Raw genomic sequence first — 23,612 nt, 5'->3', positions numbered from 1 at the left:
AATATTTAATTAAAAATCAGAAGGCAGAAAAAGGAGGAAATAAAACACAAAACAAAGGCATCAAATATAAAGTTTAAAAAATGGCACATATTAATACAAGTATGTCAATAATTCATTTAATATAAATAGTTTAAATATATCAATCAACAGATTTTCAGCCACTTAAAAAACAAACAGAACAAACTAAATGTTATCTATAAGAAACCCATTTCAAATATGGCAACTCAGGTTAAAAACAAAAGAATAGAATAATATTTGCCATGCTAATACTAACAAAAGAAAGCTAGAGTAGCCATATTAATTACAGACAATGCAGACTTCAAAACAAGGACTATTACTGGGGATAAAGGAGGGCATTACTTAATGATAAAGAGATAAATTATCCAAGAAGATATAACAATCCTTAACATGTATGCATCTAATAAAAAAGCACCAAAACACGTGACTCAAAAAAACTGGCACTGCTTAACGGAGAGATAGTCAAATCTACCATTATAATTGGAGACTGTATAAAGACATAATTCTCATAATGCTATAAAGACATAATTGACTCACAGTTCCACAGGCTATACAGGAAGCATGGTTGGGGAGGCCTTAGAAAACTTACAATCATGGCAGAAGGCAAAGAGGAAGTCAGCACGTCCTATATGGCTGGAGCAGGAGGAAGAGAGCATGAAGGGGGAAGTGCTACATACTTGCAAACAACTAGATCTCATGAGATCTCTACTGTGAGAATAGCAAGGGGAAAGTTTGCCCCCATGATTCAATCACCTCTCACCAGGCCCCTCCTTCAACACGTGGGGATTACGATTTGAGATGAGATTTGGGTGGGGACACAGAGCCAAACCTTATCAGAGACTTCAGTAAACATCTGTCAGTAATTGATAGACCAAGCAGACAGAAAATCAATAAGGATATAGATGACCTGAATACCACTATTAATCAGCCTAATCTAATTTATAGGATATGCCATCCAAAACAGCAGGTTTATCTCATGCTTGGGTGGAACATTCACCAAGATAGACCATATGCTGAGCCATAAAAAACACTTTAACAAGTTTAAAAGAATAGAAATCACACAAAGTATGGGCATACATTGGAGATATTGTGAGTCTGGTTTCAGACCACCACAATAAAGTGAATACTGCAATAATATGAGTCACACAAATTTCTTGGTTTCTAGTGCATATAGAAATTGTATTTATACCATACTGTAATCTATTAAGTGTGTAATATCATTAGGTCTGGGAAAAAAAGTATATACATTAATTTAAAAATACTTTCTTGCTAAAAAATGCTAATGATCATCTGAACTTTTAGAAAGTCAGAATCTTTTAGCTGGTGGAGGGTTTCGCCTTGATGTTAATGGCTGCTGACCAATCAGGGTGGTAGCTGCTGAAGTGGCTGTGGCAATTTCTTAAAATAAGACAATAATAAAGTTTGCTTCGTCAATTGACCCTGCTTTTCACAAATGATTTCTCTGTAGCATGCAATGCTATCTGATAGCATTTTACACACAGTAGAACTTCTTCCAAAATTAGAGTCAATCTTCTCAAACCCTGCTGCTGCTTTATCAACTAAGTTTACGTTGTCATTTCAACAATGTTCACAATATTTTCACCAGGAGTAGTTTCCATCTCAAGAAACCACTTTCTTTTCTCATGTCTAAGAAGCAACTCCTCATATGTTCCAGTTTTGTTATGAGATCACAGCAATTCAGTCACATCTTCAGACTCCACTTATAATTCTAGTTCTTTTGCTATTTCCACCACATTTGAAGCGACTTCCTCCACTGAAGTCTTTGGCCACTCAAAGTCATTCACAAGGGTTGGAATCAACTTCTTCGAAATTCCTGTTAATACTGAAACATCGACTTCCTCTTATGAGTTATGGATGTTCTTGATGACATCTCAAATGATGAATCCTTTCCAGAAAGTTTTCACTTTACTTTGCCAAGATACACCAGGAAATCACTATCTATGGCAGCTATAGCCTTATGCAATGTATTTCTTAAATAATAAGACTTGAAAGTTGAAATTAGTCCTTGGTCCATGGGCGGTAGAATGGATGTTGTGACAGCAGGCATAAAAACAACATTCATCTCTTTGTACATCTCCAGCAAAGCTATTGGGTGACCAGGTGCGTTGTCAATGAGCAATAATATTTTGGAAGGAATCTTTTTCTGAACAGCAGATCTCAATAGTAGGCTTAAAATATTCAGTAAACCATGCTGTAAACAGATGTGCAGTCATCCAGGCTTCGTTGTTCCATGTAGACAACACAGGAAGAGTACATTTAGCATAATTGTTAAGGACTCTAGGATTTATGAGATGGTAAATGAACATTGCTTTCAACTTAAAGTAACCAGCTGTATCTGCCCCTAAAAAAAGAGTCAGCTTGTCCTTTGAGGCTTAGAAGCCAGGCATGGACTCCTCTCTAGCTGTGAGAGTCCTAGATGGCATCTTCCAAAATAAGGCTGTTTCATTAACATTGAAAAACTTGTTGTTTGGTGCAGCCACCTTCATCAATTATGTTAGTTAGATCTGGACAACTTGTGCAGCTTCTACATCAGCACTTACTGCTTCACCTTCCACTTTTATGTTATGGAGACAGCATCCTTCCTCACGAACCAACCTCTACTTGCTTCCAACTTTTCTTTTGCAGCTTCCTCACCTCTGTCAGTCTTCATAGAAATAAAGAGAGTTAGGGCCTCACTCTGGATTAGGCTTTGTCTTAAGGGAATGCTGTGGCTGGTTTGATCTTCTATCCAAACCACTCAAACTTTCTCCACATCAGCAATAAGGCTGTGTCACTTATTTTATCATTCATGTGTTCACTGGTGTAGCACTTTTAATTTCCTTCAATAACTTTTTTTTTCATGTATAACTTGGCTAAATGTTTGGCACAGTGGCCTAGCTTCTGGCCCATCTCAGCTTTCAACAAGCCTTCTTCATTAAGCTTAATCATTTCTAGGTTTTTATTTAAAGTGAGAGATGTGTGACTCCACTTTCACTTGAACAATTAGAGGTCATTGTAGGGTTATTAATTGGCCTAATTTTAATATTGTTACCTCTTAGAGAATAGGAAGGCCCAAAGAGATAGAGAGAGAGAGGGACAGGAAAATGGTTGGTCAGTAGAGCAGTCAGAATACACACAGCACTTATCAATTAAGTTTGCCATCTTATATGGGCAGAGCTCATGACACCCAAAACAACTACAATAGTAACATCAAAGATCAATGATCACAGATCACCATAACAGATATAATAATAATGAAAAAGTTTGAAATAGTGTAAGAATTACTAAATATTACACTGAGACACAACACGAGCACCCACTGTTGAAAGAATGGTGCCAACAATCTTACTCAATGCAGGACTACCACAAACCTTCAATTTGTAAAAAACTCAGTATCTGCAAAGTGCTGTCCAGCAAGGTATACCTGTATGTTCTCAGAGCACAATGAAATTAAACTAAATATCAATAACAGAAAGATACCAGGAAATCCCAAAATATTTGGAAATCAAACTACTGTTTATGCTTCTAAATAATCCATGAGTAAAAGATGCCTCAAGAGAAATCAAAATTTATTTGGAACTGAATAAAAATTAAGATACAAATTACTAAACTTTGTGGGAAGCAGTGAAGCATGTGCTTGGAAGGAAACTTCTAGCATTAAATTCATATATTATTAAAGAAGAAATATCTCAAACCAATAATCTAAGCTTTCACCTTAAGAAACCAAAATCAAACATAAGCCTAAATCAAGCAGAAATAAAAGAAATAATAAAAATTAGATCAAGGAATTTCTGCTTCCGAAGAAGATAAAGTTAGTGTACTTTCCCCTATTTTTCCACTAAGTACATCTAAAAACCCAAGAAGACTCTGAAAGGTAGAGGGGAGAAGGCAGCCCAGCTAAGGCATGGGCTCTGTGGAATAACATGGTGCTGATTTCCCTGGATTTCCTTTGTGTCTCATAAATTCCAGGCTAGAAGCTAAAGAAACTGACACCCCAAATATGCCAAAGGACAAAGGAAAAATCTTTTTGGAAAAACAGAAAATCTTCAGGCAATGACTGCTCTACTCTAGCCAACACACAGCAAATCTGTGGCCTCACCTCACCTCTACTCAACATCAGCAAAGGCCTAAATTTCCACCCTTGCAAAGATGTTACAAGACACAACATTCCCACTGGGGTAATGTCAGAGAAGATCAAATAGGCAGCCGGTACTTTCATCCCAAAATCTGGTAGGGAGTGTCCACCCACTACCACTCTCAGTGGAGACCATATGGAGAACCTGGACTTACACTCATACCTGGCACTAAACAGAAGTCCCTCTTCCTCACTACTGGGTTGGTGTCAAGTAGACCTAGTGGAAAGTCAGGACTTTCACCAACACCCAGTAGTAACCAGATGTCCCCACAGCAGTGTCATGGAAGACAGCGCAGGGAGCCAGAACTCCCAAACCCACAAGGCAGGAATGAGGAGCTCACCCTCCGTCACCAGTGGAGGCCGAGTTGGAAACCCTAAACTTCACCCCTGCTTGGCAGCAAGGAGGTGGTGCCCCTGCCCCACCCTCTGTCAGAGAAATGTCAAAGAAAGCTAGATAAAACAGAAGGCTTAAAGAAGTTCCACAGTCTCAAAATGTAATACAAAAATGTTCAAGTTTCCAATGAAAATTACTCATTACACTGAGAATCAGGGTCATCTTAAACTGAATACAAAAATAAAATCAATGGATGCCAACACCAGATGACAGAGATGTTAGAATTATGTGATTCTAAAGCAGTGTAATAAAAATGTTTCAAAGGGCAATTACAAACATGCTTAAAAAATAAAAACAAACTTAAAACTAGAAAGCCTAAACAAAAATATGACATCTCAGTGAAGAAATAGATGGCATAAGAAAAAAATGGAAATTTTAGAATTGAATATTAGAGTAATGGAATATGAAGCTCAATAAATGATGCATATGGACCATACAACGGAGTTGCAAAATATGAGAAGCAAAAATTGATATAACCAGAAGGAGAAATAAACAAATCCACAATTATAGTTGGAGGCTTCAACACCTCTTTTTTAACAATTGACAGAACTAGACAGAAAATCAACAAGGATATAGAAGAACTCAGCAACACTATCAACCAACAGGATTCAATCAACATTTATAAGACACTCTGACTAACAATAGCAGAATACATCTTCTTTTCAAGTTCTCACAAAAAAATACGAAAATAGACTACATCCCTGGGCATGAAATAAACCTTAATAAAATTTAAAAAAATTGAAATCATAGAGTATGTTCCTGATTACAATTAAACCAGGACAAAGAAAAAGAAAGATAAAAGGAAAATCTCCAAATATTTAAAACTAAAGAACACACTTCTAAATAATCCATGAGTAAAATAATAGGTCTCAAGAAATATTATAAAAAAGGCATTAACTGAAGAAAAACGATAATGGAACAAATCAAAAATTTTGGAACACAACCGAAGCCATGCTGAAAGGAAAATTTATGGCACCAAAATGCCTACGTTAGAAATAAGGAAAAGTCTTAAATCAGTCACATAACTTTCTTCCTACAGAACCTATAAAAAAGAAGAACAAAATATACTCAAAGCTAGCAAAGGAAGGACATAATACTTATCAGAGCAGAAATCAATGCAATTGAAAACAGGAAAGCAAAAGAGAATAAATTAAACAAAAAGCTGGCAAGGATGTACAGCAACAGTAATTCTCATCCATTTCTGGTGGAAATGCAAAGTGGTACAGCCACGTTGGGAGACTGGCAGTTTCTTACAAAGCTAAACACAGTCTCACCACATATGATCCAGCAATGACTCTCCTAGGTATTTACCCAACTAATTTGAAAATATGTGTACACCAAAAAAAACTGAACATGAAGGTATATATTATAGCACGTACTCATTCATAATCACCAAAACCTGGAAGTAGCCAAGATGTCCTTCAATAGGTAAATCAATAAACTGTGCCATATCCACACTATGACTGTTATTCACTGTAAAAAGAAATGAGGTCTCAATCTAGGAAAAGACATGAATAAATTTCAAATGCATATTGTCAAGGTCTACATATTATAAGATTCCATTTACACACCATCTGGAAAACCACTGGCAATGCAGCTCAATGACTCTAGAGGATTTGAGGTGGCCCTCAAAAAGATGAAGCATAGAGTATTTTTTTAGGATGATGAAACTATTTTCTATGATACTGTAATGGTGGCTACATGACAATATGCATTTATCAAAACCTATGTACAGCACAAAAAGTGAACCTTAATGTATTTACATTTTTAAAAAACCATTTAGGAAGTTATATTTCCCAGGATGGAATGCATATTGTGACCAAAGAATCAACCTGTATTATCCCTCCATACGTGGCATTACAAAAGTATGAATACACTTTACTGAAGAGGTTGGGAGAAATGTGTAGACAAGTAACTTTGGAAATGAGTGGAGTCTGTAAGACTAAAGGCAAAAGGAACCGCACATAAGCACTATTCCCTAGTTGATACAGTTGTTTCATATGGGGGAAGGGGCTCACGGTTCTGAAACTGCTACACGTTTATACTCTAATCGAACTATTAAGTAAATGAGAGTCAGATTTCTTACTGTTGGAGTGGGAGGTTACAGTTAAGCAAAGGGCGAAGCTAAAATGATCCATGTGGTAATGGATTAAAGTTGGTGACCTCAGGATGAGCTTATGTTTAGCTTTATCCAGATACAGATGGTAACATATAGAATATATATGTTAGCATTAACACTATATTTTATGTTGTCATATGAGAATGTCTGAAAGAAATGACACCCCAGTAGCAGTGAACATATATAGCATATAGATCTTGGTTTCTAATACCCACCTTCAACAAAAGAAACCAGAGTTCCTTGAAGAAATGACTGATTCTAGGATTGGAGGAGAAGATATATGTAAGATGCTCCTGGAGCCTCTTTTAGTGCCATAAAGTAAGAAAGAGCCCCCACAAAAAACCTGCATGAATAGGGGCACATCAAAAGGGCACAGAAGACAACTGAAAGAGCTTCCACTGGCCAAAGCTGGAGCGATTTGAACAAGATAAAGTTGTATTATATTATCACCCAAAGTATAAAGTAATCATACATAAATTAATGCTGGTATAAATAAATGATCCAATACATAGATAGTGAAGGAAAAGAGGCATCTCTCATGTGGAAGAATTCCAAATAATTTATGTAGTTACTTATGTAGTTACTCAAGGAAGAGAATCATAACTCTACTTTGTAAGAGTGGACTACACCTAGGGACTTCCTTCCAAAAAGTACATTAGGCAAAGGGGAAAAAGAGCCAGTCTACGATGGAAAACCCTGACCAACACTACCTCGGCTAAATCATCGAGGCGAACATTAACAGTCATGAATCATATTAACCATATGTACCCTTCACAATATGAGGAAAACAGCACTTTACCTCTGTGGTCCTCCTCCAAAAAACCCACTACCCCAGTCGAATTATGAGAAAAATACCAGGCAAATTTTAATTAAGGGACATTCTACAAAATATCTGATCAATACTCCTCAAAACTGTCAAGGTCATCAAGAACAAGGGGTCTGAGACACTGTCGCAGCTCACAGAAGCCTAAGGAAATGGGACCACTCCATGTAATGTGGCATCCTTCATGTGACCCTAGAGCAAAAAAGGGGGGCATTAGGTAAATCTAAGGAAATGTGAATAAAGTATGGGCTTCAGCTAGTCATATCCTATCAATATCGGTTCATCAATTATGACAAATACTAACATACAATTATGTACAATATACAATACAATTATGACCATACTAATATAAAATAGTAATCACCCAAACTGGATATCTGTTACATGAGAATTCTGTATTATCTTCACAAATGTTCTGTAAACCTAAAACTATTGTAAAATTTCAATATGCATATAAATATAAAATGAAACAATTATAAATATATGTAATGAAAAAAGGTACAGGAATCCAGGGTGTGTCTAACCAGAATTTAAGCTTAGGGTTTCATAAACTTACATATTTAACTATTATTTTTCCAAAATTAACACATCGTGTTTTGAATAAAGGAATTGAAAAGGACAGCTGCGTAATTGCAAAATCAGAGTCCTAAATTGCTTGCAAATAAATTCTGCATTGGTGTCCTTAAGTCCACATAGAACTGAGAGCTGGTGAGCAAAATGCAGGCATCTACTGCTTAACAGAGGAAGCCCTCGAAAATCAGACATCTTCATAAAAACCAGGATCCTATTTTCTACTGTATTTAAGGCAAATCATATAAACAAAAAACCCTTCCACCAATTTTCTTGAAGATCACTAAAACGCAGCAAAACACCCACATGTAAATAACGAACTGTCAAGTTAAAACTGTAACCACCAACACGATTGTTACCCGTTGTTTTGGATGCAGCAAAGGGTCTTAGTTAAAAGCAAGAACATTTGAGATGCACGATGCCTTTGTTGACTTGACACTCAGCACTTTTTAATGACATCCACAAGTGATTTGCACATTCTACCAATTACATTTGGGATGTAATTGAGGCTTTTGCTGCACATTTTGTTAAAATATATATTGAGTTTTAGGAACATAAATAGATAGTTTTTCCTATATAAATATTGGCCAAAAAAAAGACGTTCCATAATGAGAGATGTGTGTTCTCTGAGACTTGTGCATTAAAAACCAAAGGCTTTTAACTTGGGTGTCCAAAGTACACCCAAGTATACATGCACATTCATCTGATTTATGACAAAGATGAGACTTCAGCGCAGTGAGGGAAAACATTATGTTTTCAATAAGCAGTGCTAAGCCAATTTTAAATCCATATGAAAGAAATATACTGACCCCCATCACACAATACAAAAAAATCAATACCAGATGGGTTGCATGTCTAAATGCAAATGATGTAATGAGCTTTTAGAGAAAACTACAGAGAACATCTTCGTGACCTTGGAGCAAGCAAGATTTCTTAAAAAGAGCAAACAAAAAACTAAGGGTAAAAGAAAAAAAGTCGTTAAAAACTCATATGTAAATTAAGAACTTCTGTTCCCATCAAAAGACCCCAGCAAGAGAGTAAAATGCAATCCAGGGCCGGCGCAGTGGCTCATGCCTGTAATCCCAGCTCTTTCGGAGGTCGAGGTGGGCAGATCACGAGGTCAGGAGTTTGAGACCAGCCTGGCCAACATGGTGAAACTCCGCCTCTACTAAAAATACAAAAATTAGCTGGGCATGGTGGCAGGTGCCTGTAATCTCAGCTACTCAGGGAGCTGAGGCAGGAGAATCATTTGAACCCAGGAGGTCGGAGGTTGTAGTGAGTCGAGATCACGCCATTGCGCTCCAGCCTGGGCAACAAGGCAAGGCTCTGTTTAAAAAAAAAAAAAAAATGCAACTCAAAGGGTGGAAGAAGATAATCATAAGTATATCTAACAAAGAACTCATATCTAGAATATATAAAGGACACTTAGAAATCATTAAGAAAAAGAGATAGCATGTGATAAAAATTGACAAATGACTTGAGCAGATACTGCACAAAAGAAGGGTTCCAAATACCAATGAACAGAAAAATGTGTCAACTTCACTAGCCCTCAAAGTTCAATACCACGCCTTTCCCGCTAGAAACAACTAAAAATACCAAGTGTTAAGGATGTTGAGAAAACAAATATCTTATATATGCTGGTTAGAGTGTAAATTGCTACAAATACTTTGGAAAACCATTTGACATTACCTATTAAAACTAAATCTCTGGGCCGGGTATGGTGGCTCACACCTATAATCCCAGCACTTTGGAAGGCCGAGGCAGGAGGATCACTGGCGCCCAGGAGTTCAAGGCCAGCCTGGGCAACATAGTGACACAGGTGCATGCCACCATGCATAGCTAATTTTTTTTTTTTTTTTTTTTTTGGTCTCTACAAAAAATGACTTCTACAAACCATTCTCCACTAGAAAGAACAGGGTCCCCTGGAGAAGTGGCCAAATCCAGGACTGCAACAGGAAAGCAAAAGCTGAGACTGGAACGCTGTACTGTGCTAGCATATGAGAAAGTCCCATTATTCAGAATGATGGGGACATGCCAGATGGACAGAGAAGCCAACCCGGAGGCCGGGCGCAGTGGCCTACGCCTGTAATCCCAGCACTTTGGGAGGCCGAGGCATGCGGATCACAAGGTCAGGAGATCGAGACCATCCTGGCTAACACTGTGAAACCCCATCTCTACTAAAAATACAAAAAATTAGCTGGGCGTGGTGGCGGGCGCCTGTAGTCCCAGCTACTCAGAGGCTGAGGCAGGAGAATGGTGTGAACCCAGGAGGTGGAGTTTGCAGTGAGCCAAGATCGTGCTACTGCACTCCAGCCTGGGCAACAGAACAAGACTCCATCTCAAAAAAAAAAAAAAAAAAAAAAACAAAAAAGAAGCCAACTGGGGGATCCCTGACTAGCTGGACCTGGGACAATATGATCAAGAAAAAAAGTAAAAATAGCAACAGATCATAACCCTATTTTACACAATTAGGATTCAGTCCCTGTGGATGCAAGTGAATACATGTAGAGAAAAGAAAGCTTTTCCTTCTGGTAGAATGCCACCTAACAAATGTAAATCCTGATCAAGTGCGATCATACAGTATTTGTCTTTCTGCAGTGATACACAACTTTGACTTGCACCATTAATCATGTGGCCAACTTGATCATTTAGTTAGGGTGGTGTCTGTATAGTTCTCTGCTGTAAAGTTTACTGTATGTCCCTTTGTCTTTAATAGTATTTTCTGAGGAGGTACTTCAAGACTGCAAATATTTTATTCCTCATCAAACATTCACCACTAGCATTATAGCATTCATCAATATTTCTTGCTGAATCGTTACTACCATTTTCTAATTATAATGTTTTTCTAATTTCTCATTTCATTTACTTTTATTAGGTGACATTCTACTCTGAGGAAAATCTTTCTTTTCCCCACATTTATTTATTTATTCAATTGCATCCGTAGGGACTCATTCCTAGTTGTGTAAAATAGGGTTCTGATCTGTTACTATCTTTACTTTTTTTTTTATCATATTTCTCCCAGGTCCGGCCAGTCAGGGTTCCCCCAGGTTGGCTTCTGTGTCCATCTGGCATGTCCCCATTATTCTGTGATGATGAGACTTTCTCACATGCTAGCACAATACAATGTTCCAGTCTCATCTTTGGCTTCCCTGTTCCAGTCCTGGATTTGGCCACTTTCCCAAGGAGTCCTAGACCTTTCTAGTGGAGAATGGTTTAGAGAAGCCAAGACCTGGGAGCCCAGTGTGCTCGTTGCTAGTTACGTTTTCTGCTCTCACGCCCTCTCAGGCTCACACCAATACCTTCAATTCCAGTCCAGCACCACAGGGCCTGCTCGAGCACTCTCCCCTTCCACGTGTGCAGCTGCCTTCCCTGGTAGTGAGACTCCTGGCTCCTTTGTCCTCCATATATTTACTTATCAAATCCACATCTATCATTAGCAACCTGCCACCACGTGTCTAAGCGTGGGAGCTTCTCATCTCCCTGGAGCTCCAATACCCGACACTGAGATGGGGAACTCGGTGAGGGAAAAAGAGCAGAAGAGAAAGGAGATAGGACTACTAGACTTTGAAATCACAAAGAAAATCTCCCACAATCACCCCAAAAGAGAAAGTTGGAATGAAGAAAGGACCTGAGTTGGGAGAAACGAGGTCCCAGCGCTCCCTGAGCGATGTGCCCTACTCCGGACTGGGTCTTCACAGGCTTTTCCCAGTCAAGGTCGGTCTGCAGCTCAGCTTTGTGCTCTATGTTTATCCACAGAAGCAAATACTGCTGTCTGTTCATCCTCATCTAACACTGATGCCCAATTATTCTAAAAATCCAGGGAATTTGCTTGTGTGTCATTGAGGCCCAGCCCCACTAACCCACCTCAATGGCTATCTGGTTGCCCTTAGCATATACATCTCTGCTTTTAAAAAATCGCAGAAGCTCATTCTGCTTATAAATTTACTTTTGTCTTCTAAAGCAAAGTGCACTTTTGAGAGGCCCAAGATTCTTCCTTTTCTGAGCACATAACCTGACAGGTCTTGCCAAACGGAGAATTTAGAAAGTGCCCCACATTAGAAAATGCAGGACTAACCAGGGATCAATAGACTTCTGTTTCGATACACCTTCTCAGTGTGGGCCAAAAGGAAAAATGCTGTGGGGTGCCAATCAAAAATGTTTCTCCTCTTGGGTGGGGAACTAAAAAATACAAAAGAAATAATAGAGACCCTTTAGAAAATAAATATTGTGATGTGAACTTCAGAAGAAATAAGAGAACAGAATCTCAGATACTTCTACAAAAGGCATCCAGGATTTGCAGAAGAGCAAAGAATAGATGTTCTGCTTTCTGTGCAAATAAATATCTGGGCTCCAAAATAGGGTAAGTCAAAAATTTTTCCATTGACCTAGGTAAGGCTGATGGAGGTTACAGCAGCTCCTTCTTTAAAAGCTATTCTATTAATGATAGCTCCCCATACTTTCAGAGACATTGAATCAAGGAAATTTCAGCAAACTACAGTTCTTCTAATATTTTTGTTGAAGTGCAGCATACATAGAGAAAAACGTACATGCCTGATGGAGGTTTTGAGCTCAATAATTGGTTATAATTTATAAAACTAGTGTTAACCTGGGGTAAAAAAATCTAATTTGCTCCCACAATCTTCACCTTGGCCATTCTGCTACCTCTTTTTGTCATAATTCACCGTGCCATGTGTGACATATCCAGGAACTATTTTCAAGAAAACAGATGCTCAAAATGATACTTATTTTTAAAAATTAAAAAAAGGAAAAAATAAAAGGAAACTGACGAAGGACCATAAGTGTTAGGTGAACAAAGATCCTTGATTTCCTAGGAAAATATCTTTATTATTAAGGAGGCTACCTTAGTAATATATTGAGAAGTTTTAGTTGCATCTACATCCTCTGTCTTCATAGTAACTGTCGCTCTCCAAATATTTGCAAAATAGCAATTGCCAGAAATTTCTGGCTATCGTCCTGTTGACCTTAGCTACGTTTAAGGAAGGCAGGCACAGAAACCTTACTTAAACAATCGCCTCCCTACTTCACCTACTTCTAACAAGTGTTCAGACTTCAGGAAGACTGGGTATGACTGAGGCTTGTCCAAGATACAGTTAGATGGCAGGTGCAAAGAAGATTGAGCATGTTGCCTATAACAGAATGACTCTGTCCCGCTGAAAGGATAACAGGTGAGTTTCTCAAGGCAAGTTTTGACCCTATCTATCCAAATATAGCTAAAGAGCCACGAGGTGAACAAATAAATATCCTGAATGTCAGCCTGTTTGCAAACATTCCTTACAAAGCGAATTTGTGTAATAGAGACTCTAGGCTACAGCAAGGGGCTCCTCATACTTATAAATAATTGAGATGTTCAGGCCTTGGTCACGCAAGAGCATCCTGGAGAGTGAATTGATAACAGGGGTTTATCATGAGTATTTTCTCTGTATAACATTTGACATTTAAGTTTTGACTCAACTAGCGAGGTGTCACCAAAGCACAACATCAAGATGCAATAATTCTGGTCTGACAACACAAATCCTAAGATGTAGTCCCTTAATATTTTTACAGCACAGCACAAATATTTTTTGATGACAAGATGCCTACCTGTCACGTAGAGTAGCGATGTCTTCTCTGCTAGCTAAGTGGGTAATGAAGCAGTGTTGATTAAAGTCAATATTCGAGGTGCTTCCCGGATGCTATTGTTTTGTCTGACCCCTCCAAATTGCATGTTGAAATTTGAGCCCCAGTGTTGGGGCTGGGGCTTAGTGGGAGGTGTTTGGGTCCTGGGGGCAGATCCCTCATGAATGGATTACTGCCCTCCTTTGTTGGGGGGTGGGGTGTGACTGAGTTCTCATTATAGCTACTTCAAGAACTGGCTGTTAAAAACAGCCTGATGGCCAGGCGCGGTGGCTCACGCCTGTAATCCCAGCACTTTGGGAGGCTGAGGCAGGCGGATCACGAGGTCGGGAGATGGAGACCATCCTGGCTAACATGGTGAAACCCTGTCTCTACTAAAAATACAAAAAAATTAGCCGGGCGTGGTGGTGGGCACCTGTAATCCCAGCTACTTAGGAGGCTGAGGCAGGAGAATGGCATGAACCCAGGAGGCAGAGCTTGCAGTGAGCCAAGACCACGCCACTGCACTCCAGCCTGGGCAACAGAGCGAGACTCCGTCTCAAAAAACAACAACAACAAAAAAGAGAGCCTGGCACACCCCTCCCTGCTCTCTCTTGCTCCCTGTCTTGCCATGTGACCTCTGCATACATGGGTTTCCCTTTGCCTTCCTCCATGAGTGTAAGCAGGCTGAGGTCCTCACCAGAAGCAGATGCTGGCACCATCCTTCTTGTGCAGTCTGCAGAACCATGAGCCAAATGAGCCTCTTTTCTTTATAAATGACCCAGCCTCCAGTATTTCTTTTCTGGAAACACAAGCAGACTAAGACAGTGGATTTTCATGATCAGAATCCACCATGAAGGTGCACAGAGCCAAGAGTAGCATTGGTAATAATCAGAGAACTGTATTGTTGAAGGCGCTTTGGTGTTGTATGTCTTGTATTTTTCATATTTCATATTTCTGCTTCTTCAGTACAGATCACAAGCCCGCCTCCTTCACTGGGATGCTAAATACATTGCAATACCTTCCTCACTGGGCTATGTCCTCCCTCCCTCCTGGATGTGAAGGGCGGAATTCTGTCTCTCCTCCCCATCCCTAAATTCAAATGTTGAAGCCTTATTCGCTGGTACCTCAAAATATGACTGTATTTGGAGATAAGACCTTTGAAAAGGTGATGAAAGTAAAATGATGCTTCTGGTGTGGGCCCTAATGCAATCCGACTGGTGTCCTTATAAGAAGAGGAAACTTTGACAAAGGAACACCAGGAGAGCCCTCGCACAGAAGGAAAACCATGTGAGGAATAGTGAGAAGACGGCCGTCTGCAAGTCAGGGAGAGAGACCTCAGAAGAAATCAAACCTGCCAACATCTGGCTAGCGGGCTTCTGGCCTCCATAATTATAAGAAAATTAATTTCTCTTTGTTTAAGTCCCCCAGTCTGTGGTATTTGTTACAGTAACCTGAGCAAACTCATACACTGGGGTTTCATTCTTGGAGAGAATAAGCAGAGACTTTCACCTTGAACTGCTCGTGAAAATCACCCCGATGCTCTCCAGCACGCCTGAGCCTTTTCTCCTGAATTCATTTCAAGGCAAAATTCCACTTTGCAGGAGCGCTGAAGCTCACTTCAAGGACCTTATTACTCAGGTTTTCAGTTTACCAGCTTCCCTTGATGTGACCCTCTTCCCCAACCTCTCCCCACTTCCTTTTGCCATCTCTGTCCACTCTTCAACTTTCTTTCTCCTGTACCTCTCATTCCTATTTGTGGCTGAATTTTTTAGTTTGATTATAAAGATACATTTTAAATGGTAACTAAATTGTCTAAAATAACTTTTTTATACATTGTGCATCATTAGCTTTTTCCATAAAGGGCATTTTCTCATGGATTCATGAATATTGTTGGCTGATTTTGTTCATGGTTTTCAGTTACCCCTCTCATGGCCAGATTCAGAGACATAAATGTCTCACACTCTCCTCTTCTGAAGTCCCAGAGATTGACTCTGTGTTGAAATGACAGTCCCTTTCTTCTCCAGGCTGAGAATGGCCTCTGCCTGTGCCAAGCCCTCCGATCGACCATGCACCTTGTGAGCCACCTACAGTTCTCCAGCAGAGCCTTCCTTCCTACACGCAGCCCACTGCTATCTTCCCCTCAACATGCATGCCTCTGTCACCCAGGAATCACACATTTGACCTCTGCATCAATCATGCAACATAAGCATGTGCATACAGAATAGCCCTTTTCCTAGAATCTATACCAAAAACTACTGTGATGTGCCCAAGTTTGCACAACCAATGGGTGGTTGAACCTGGAGTACATCCCAGGTTAAACTTCAGAAATACCAATCTGTTCTCTGCGTGTGCCTCACGTTTTCATTAGCAGTGCCCATTGAGCTCTAAGGAAGTGTAGGATTTTTCTTAATGATTTAAGAAAAACACTTATCCTTCACTCCAAAATCAAATACAATATCTTTCTTCACATCGGTTCCCTCCATTCTATCACGAAATAGCTGAGAAAGCTAAAAGCAGCCAAAGCATCTGGCGGTTGTTGATACTTGCCCATAACACAGGAATCTTAGCAGGTGTAGTGGGATAAAAGTCATCTTTCAGAATTATTATGTTTCTGGGCATCACTTTTTATATCAAAGGGGAAAAAAGAACTAACCTAGCTGGGATTTGCATGAGAAAACAGCCTAGTTCTCTCTTTCCATAATGCTTTGAACAATTAAGACACATAAGATAAATACATTAACATTTCTTCAAGCCTCCAGGCACCAATGAGTATGGAGAAATGATCACTTTTTGAAATCCTCAAAGGATTTTAAAATTTGAAAATTATTCCTAAGAAGTAACTTTAGAAGTGATACATAGTTAAAACTTGATTTGTTATTGATCATTGACCTAAGATCTGTCTTTCCAGATGGAGATACCATATCTCATTCAGAATCTATGATCAGAGCATACCATCAAGGGGTGGTGGTGCTATGGGAAGGTAGGGTGGACATGGACTCTGGAGTCAGATCTGCCTATGTTCTCATCAGGCACAACCACTCACATACTCTGTGACCTTGGGCAAGTTAGAACCTCTTTCAGTTTCCCCCTCTGTGAAGTGGGGATAGCAGTATCACTGACTTCATAGTGCTAATAATTGCTGTCATGGTGCCTGGCACAAATTTTAGTGCTTCACGTCTCTGTTTATTGAAATAAATACAAACAAAGCAGCTTCCCAGAGTCTGAAGATTTTAAATAGTTCATATGAATGGAATCATGCAGTTCTTATCCTCTGTGCCTGGCTTATCTCACTTAGCACCATGGCCTCAAGGTTCATCCGTGTTGTGGCAAATAATAGAATTTCCTTCTTTTCCAAGGCTGAAATAATATTGCACTGTAGGCATATAACACATTTTCCAAGGTATCTAAAATAGGCATGAGCAGAATGGTGGTTGCCAGGGGCTGAGGGGAGGAGGAAGTGAGAAGTTGTCACTTGATGAGTATGACGCTTCAGTTATGCTGGATACATGAGTTCTTGAGATTTGCGGTATAACACAGTGTAACAATATGGTATTGTGCACTTCAAAATATGTTAACAGTTCTCATGCTAAGCGCCCTTACCATGCACAAACAAAACACCACAAAAGAACACAAGACAATTTTTGAAACTGATAAATACATTTAGTTCCTGATGGTATCATGGGTATGTATGTATGTATGTGTGTGTGTGTGTATGTGTGTGTGTGGTATGTGTTGTATGTGCATGTGTGTGTACATATCCAAAATCATGAAAATATATACTTTAAATATGTGTAAATTTTTATATCCATTATACCCCAATAAAACTTGAAAAACATACAGCAATGACACATATGAAAAGAAAGTAGGAGTGAGATTAAGGAGAGCCACTTTCTAGTCTCAGCTTTTTTGGGAGCGAATGGAGTAGCTTGCATAGGTTACAGTATTCTTTGTACCTCACTCTTCTCATCTAGCAAATGAGGAACTTGAACTAGAAAATGTCGACGATTTCTTGCTGCTCATCAAAAAAGGTGATGCCAATGACTGTAATGGATGGTGTCACAAGAACCTTTAAATGGCATGTCTAAAAGATTGCAGGAGGTTAATCAGCCCACACACCTTCTGATGAGATGAAATTTGGACGGAGAGCTGAGGACTAATAAAACACAAGTGGCTATAGAGAAGAAAAGACATTAAACTGAGATGTAGTTACTTATTTTTCTTGGCTTCTTGGTGAAATGCCATAAATAAAGAAAGAAATGGTTGTGGCAGGAGCAACTTCAGCTGCCTTTTTAAGCACCAAATGTCTTTGCCATCAGTCAAAGACGGGGCAGGCTCATCTAGAGCCTGATGGATTGAATCTTCCTGGTAGTCATTTCTGCTTTTGGAGAAGTGAGAATAACCTTGTGTCTGCTTTTATCCCTAGCATTCGATTATAAACCCATAGCTCATTTGAACATACTAGAAGTGTGCTTCTGGTGAGGCAGGTGTACAGGGAAGGGAAGTACTAGACTGACCCATGAGATGATAAATGAACTCCAACTCATAGGAAATATAAGGGTAAGGTGGAGATTTGTTTGCTTTAGCCTTTCCTTTAGCACTGAGTTAGGAAGCACACTAGGCTTTAGGGACGTCCAACCCTCTGCCCTCTCCTGTACTTACAGTACAATGGAAGATGGGTAACCATGGCCTGCGATAAGTGCTAGGATCAGAGGAAGAGATGCACTCGATTCTACATCACACTGAGATTTCAATCTATCATCTGTTCTCTCTCAGTGAGAAACTCTGGTGCTTAAAAAACAAAAATTAATGAAAATCCCTTCAAGAAAAAAGGTCATAAAAGGGAAAGTCATGCTCAACATGGAAAAGCAATCAGGGGACGATGCCCATTCCCTGGGCATGTATCTAAAGACACCATCATCTTTTTCCACTTTCTCATTTCTAGCAAAGCCTTTGCACCAGGAGAAGCATTTCTCCTGAAGTCACACAGTGACAAAAGGTAATTTCATGTCCACTAACGTGGAAACTGAATTTCCACCACTCCTGGCTTTTAGCAACGTCAGACCATATCTGTGTGTTCTTAAAGGAAGAGGCTGTGCGCAAGACCACTTTTGATAAGAGAATGATGGAGTTACCAATTAGAAGCCACTCCAAATCATCACTGAAATGAAAAGTAAGTACTGCTGTTCCCCAAAATAAAGGCTATTTTTTAAAAAAGACATAGAGAAAAATTCATATTACTAAGTGAAAGACTCTGAATAAGTTATATGTTGTATGAGTCTATGAAAAAGCTATATTTTGTATGTCATTATGGGACATTCTGGAAAAAGGCAAAACCATGGAGACAGTAAGAGATCAGTGGTCACCAGGGGGTGGGAGGGAGGGATAAACAGGTGGGGCACAGAGGATTTTTAGGGCAGTGAAACTAGTCTGTATGCTGCTCTAATGGTGGATACATGTCATTACACATTTGTCCAAATGCACGGAATGTCCAACAGCATGAGTGAATCCTAATGTAAACTGTGGACTTCGGTGATTGTGTTCACATTCGTGAATTGTGACAAACGTACCATTCCTGTACAGGATGTCGATAATGGAGAAGTCTATGCATGTGTGGGGCAGAGAGTTTTTGGAAACTCTCTGTACTTTCTGCTCAGTTTTTCTGTGAATCTAAAACTCCTGCAAAAAAAAAAAATCTATAAATTTTTTTTATTATTATACTTGAAGTTTTAGGGTACATGTACACAACGTGCAGGTTTGTTACATATGTATACATGTGCCATGTTGGTGTGCTGCACCCATTAACCCATCATTTAACATTAGGTATATCTCCTAATGCTATCCCTCCCCCCTCCCCTCACCCCACAAGAGGCCCCGGTGTGTGATGTTCCCCAAATATCATGGTAGTTAATCTCAGTTTCTACAAAAAGTGATAAGATACCTGATTAATAAAACACCAAATTGTCCTGTTTTTAATCCGAACATATGCTGAATTCTCTATTTTGTATTTGGATATAATCCCTCCTTAAGGGTATTATTATCTAAAAAATATATTATTGTTTTATTGCTATAAAAATACTTTTTCTTAATATAATGACCTCTGATTTAATGCTGATTGAAAATGTATTAAGTGGTGAATGTTTCTGATGGCTAAGAAGGTCTGAGGCCAGATGGAAGTGAGAAAGGAAATGAATTCCCTACACAATAAAGGGAGCTGTGTCTAGAGGGGTGGGATAGGGGAAAGATTTAAGATTTGGCCTTATTGCTAAATAAGAGGACCAGCAACCAACCCATTTAAGGTCAGGAATTTAAAAAAATATGTATGCAAATTGTACTAATAGAACATTTTATTTCAGCACATTCTGAATGACTAGTAGGTAAAAGCATTAGAAATTTTGCTTTTGGGAAGGTGCCAAATGATTCTCCCATTTGGGGCACCCATACAGCTGACCCAGTCCTTGCACAGACACCTGCTTCACTGGTTATATAGGTTTCTTGGGCTGTTTCACTTTAAATCCCAAGTTTTCAAACAACTTTAAGCCTCAAGTCCAACCTTAATTAAACCTTTGAAGAGCAAAAGACAATAAGCTTTAAAGATCCCCTGTTTGGCTCATAAAATCTCAGCACAACAAACCAGGAAATATTCAATTATTCCTAGGACACCATAAACATTTTATGGCTCAGTCCTATTATTCCTCTTAAGTCTCTTTACAGCAGGGATGTTTGGTCTGCATCACACCTTTCCTCCTCTCCCCTTGCATTTGATCTTTTTTATGTACTTGAACGATGGGTTTGCTTTTCAATTTACACTCTCTCCCTTCACTCCAGTGCTTTTGGGAGGAGAGGCAGGGATGGCAGGAAAATGCTCTTGGAGGTAGAGAGTAGCAGCCATGTTTGTGTTTCTTTCATCAGCCTGCAAAGACATAGGAAACCTAGTAGCTCCCTAAGTCATACATGAGGTATGATTGGAATTAATGCAAGCCTCACCGACTTACAAATGGCAGTACCCAATGCACCAGAAATGTTGCTCTAAAAGCAGCATTAGTCTTCACCCCACTTCACACTCCAGCTGCCACATCTGCACCAAATCCTCTGACTTGACACCTCTTTGCTCTCCAGCCTACAGTCTCCTGCCAGCCTGCCTCTATTCAACACCTTGGACTAAGTTCATTCATAGCAAGGATTAATGAAAATCAAGCTTCATATTCAAGTAACAAGACTGAGTCAAACTTGCTGCTAAATTAGCCTAACTGACCTTAACCTTGATTCTAACTACTGGGCTACTGCTTTGTCTTAAGTAAAAATGTCTAATATCTATGGGTCCGTTGAAGTTTGCTGCTGTCCTAGATACTCTACGTGTATTATCTCATTTAATCTTCATCAGAGCCCTACAGTGTGGTTGTTTTGTGATCCCCATTTTACAGGGGGGCTACTGGAAAAGGAGAGGTTAAACTATTCGCCCAAGATGAGACAGCCAGAGAGTAGAGAAACCAGGATTACCGGGCAGAACGCTGGACTCGAGCTTGGCCACTGTTTGTTTTACAAGGTCGTCTTTCTACAGTATCCCAGTTCTGGTAACAGGGTCCTTACTTCCTTCCAATTCCCCAATTTGAGTCCTTTTCTAAACTGTCTCAAGACCCCATGTGTCCCTAAGGTTGGCCTCCTGCATGTCATTTCTCTTTTGGGGAAGAAGTTTTTGCCTTGAGTTTCACCCATTCTTCCAGGGCCCCATTGGCCCTGAGGCCAGCTCCCTTCATGTCTCAGTCTCCAAATACCATATGCTCCTGGGTTTCATACAATCGTTTCTCCCACTGTTAGATGTCCCCAGGTGATGTGTTCAGCCTTCCTGCATAAACTTCATCCCAAGCCAAGCAGGTGAATTAGGATTGAACTGGAAAATGCCCCCACACAAGGAGAGCTTTCAATTTACTGTTCTGAAAGATACCTTGCATTTTTCTAGATGCCTAGATAGACCCTAAGGGACCCCTCACCCCCATGCCAAGTAACCCTGGTGTCCCTGTAGTGTCAGCATGGTACCCACTAGATTTCTGTAAGCTAGACAGGCCTCTGCCTTCTCTATGAACCTGACATCTTGCCACACAGGGAGACAATGGAGAAGTGCTCTATACTGCTAGATGTCAACACCTTGTGAAGTTGTTTGTACCAAATTAAATCCATAGGAAAAATGTAAACGCTTCCCTCTTCCGCCTTTCTCGGTGATAGTCCTCACTACTTGTTATGAGATGTCTGATATAGTTTGGATATCTGTCCCCACCCAAATGTCATGGTGAATTGTAATCCCCAATTCTGGAGGTGGAGGCTGGTCGGAGGTGCCTGGATCCTGGGGGCGAATCCCTCATGGCTTGGTGCTTTCTTTGTGATACAGAGTTCTCAGGAGATCTGGTCATTTTAAAAGTGTGTGGCACCTCCCTCCCCACTGTGTCTCTCCCTCTTTTGCTCCTGCTCCAGCCATGTGACATGTCTGCTCCCCCTTTGCCTTCTGCCATGATTGGAAGCTTCCTGAGGCTTCCCAAGAAGCTGAGCAGATGCCGGCACCATGCTTCCTGTACAGCCTGCAGAACCCCAAGCCAATTAAACCTCTTCTCTTTATAAATTATCTAGTCTCAGGTATTTCTTTAGAGCAACGTGAGATGGGACTACCACAGGGAGACAGTGCTACATATATATTACAGATATTTTGAAAGTGAAAACAAGCACAGTTTATAGAAACTGCAAGTTTACGGGACTTAGTTGGGTCTGAACCCTGCATTCCAGTGCACAGAAAGATGCATGATTCTGGTTTAGATCTTCTGTTTCTGAAACTTTTTAAACTAAATTTTCCAGAACTGAGTTCTAAGAAGATTCCTTCCTTAGAGTGAGACTTTCTGTGTCCCCATAAATGAGTAAGGTCAGACAATCAGAGATGGAAGAGGGGGCTGGGTGTGTGAGGAATTCTCTTTGCGGGGATTTGGGGCTCACAGAGAAAGGCTGGCCCCCAACTCCTTGTGAAGGGGAGTGGGATTTAAATAATTCTCCTCCCTGGAGCTGAGGGAAAAGAAGACCATGGACCTGGTGATAACTGCATGTCTCTGGGGTATCTGCTCAGTCCCAGGTCGCTGAGCTATAGGGAGGAGCCACCACTGGTGATGTGGACACTGGGGAGAGGAAACATGAAGCTGCAGCCATGGAGAGAGGGCAGAGGACCCTCAGGCTCCAGTGTCATGGGGTTCAGGAGGTCATTCTGCCCACACACAGGCTCAGAACTGGGGCTCCTTGTGTCCTAGCAGTGGCCCCCTAGGACAATGAGCATGAGTCTCCTTGGGGACAGCAATGTCTAGATGTGTCATTGGAACTAAATCCTCTCAGGATTCAGGAGGGCACACACCCTGAAGACCCAACATGTTGTGTATACATATAGGAGGTTTAAATTAAGGAAGTGGCTCATGTGATTACGGGAGCTGGTAAGTCCAAATTCTGCAGGGTGGGCCAGCAGACTGGAGACTCAGAGAAGAGCTGATGCTGTAGTTCATTCATCTGCTGCAAAATTCCCTCTTACTCTAGGGAGGTCAGTCTTTTGTTCTACTCAGAACTTCAACTGATTAGATGAGGCCCACCTGCATTGGGGAGAGCCATCTGCTTTACTTAAAGTTTATGGACTCAAAAACACCCTCACAGAAATATCCAGAATGATGCTCACCCACATACCTGGGCACCATGGCCCAGCCAAGTGGACACATAAATGTAACCATCACACATACACACACTCTGGCTAGGATTACAAACAACATGGAAGCAGAAACTCACTACTGGCAGACTGCTAAGCAAACACCATTTCCGTTTCCCTCTCCTTGCCCCAGCCCCAGGGCAGTGAGCCCAGAGAATTGGGAGGCACAGAGAGAGGAGGTTAGGTGTGATCCAGGCCTCCAGGGTCCTAACTTTA

General features: G+C 40.3%; 1 protein-coding gene and 1 pseudogene across 1 annotated transcript in view; both read right to left on the bottom strand.

The window, feature by feature from the left end:
* ACTR3B (actin related protein 3B) overlaps nt 1-23,612 on the bottom strand; it is a 1,022,089-nt gene that overhangs the window by 417,961 nt on the left and 580,516 nt on the right. The gene's annotated exons all lie outside the window — the stretch shown is intronic.
* LOC131380936 (tigger transposable element-derived protein 1-like) lies at nt 1,298-3,032 on the bottom strand (annotated as a pseudogene).

Source organism: Hylobates moloch, unplaced genomic scaffold (genome assembly GCF_009828535.3).
Source record: "Hylobates moloch isolate HMO894 unplaced genomic scaffold, HMol_V3 SCAFFOLD_1, whole genome shotgun sequence".
NCBI lineage: Eukaryota > Metazoa > Chordata > Mammalia > Primates > Hylobatidae > Hylobates > Hylobates moloch.
Note: the sequence above shows the minus strand (reverse complement) of the source record. Positions and strands in the feature narration are given on the sequence as shown.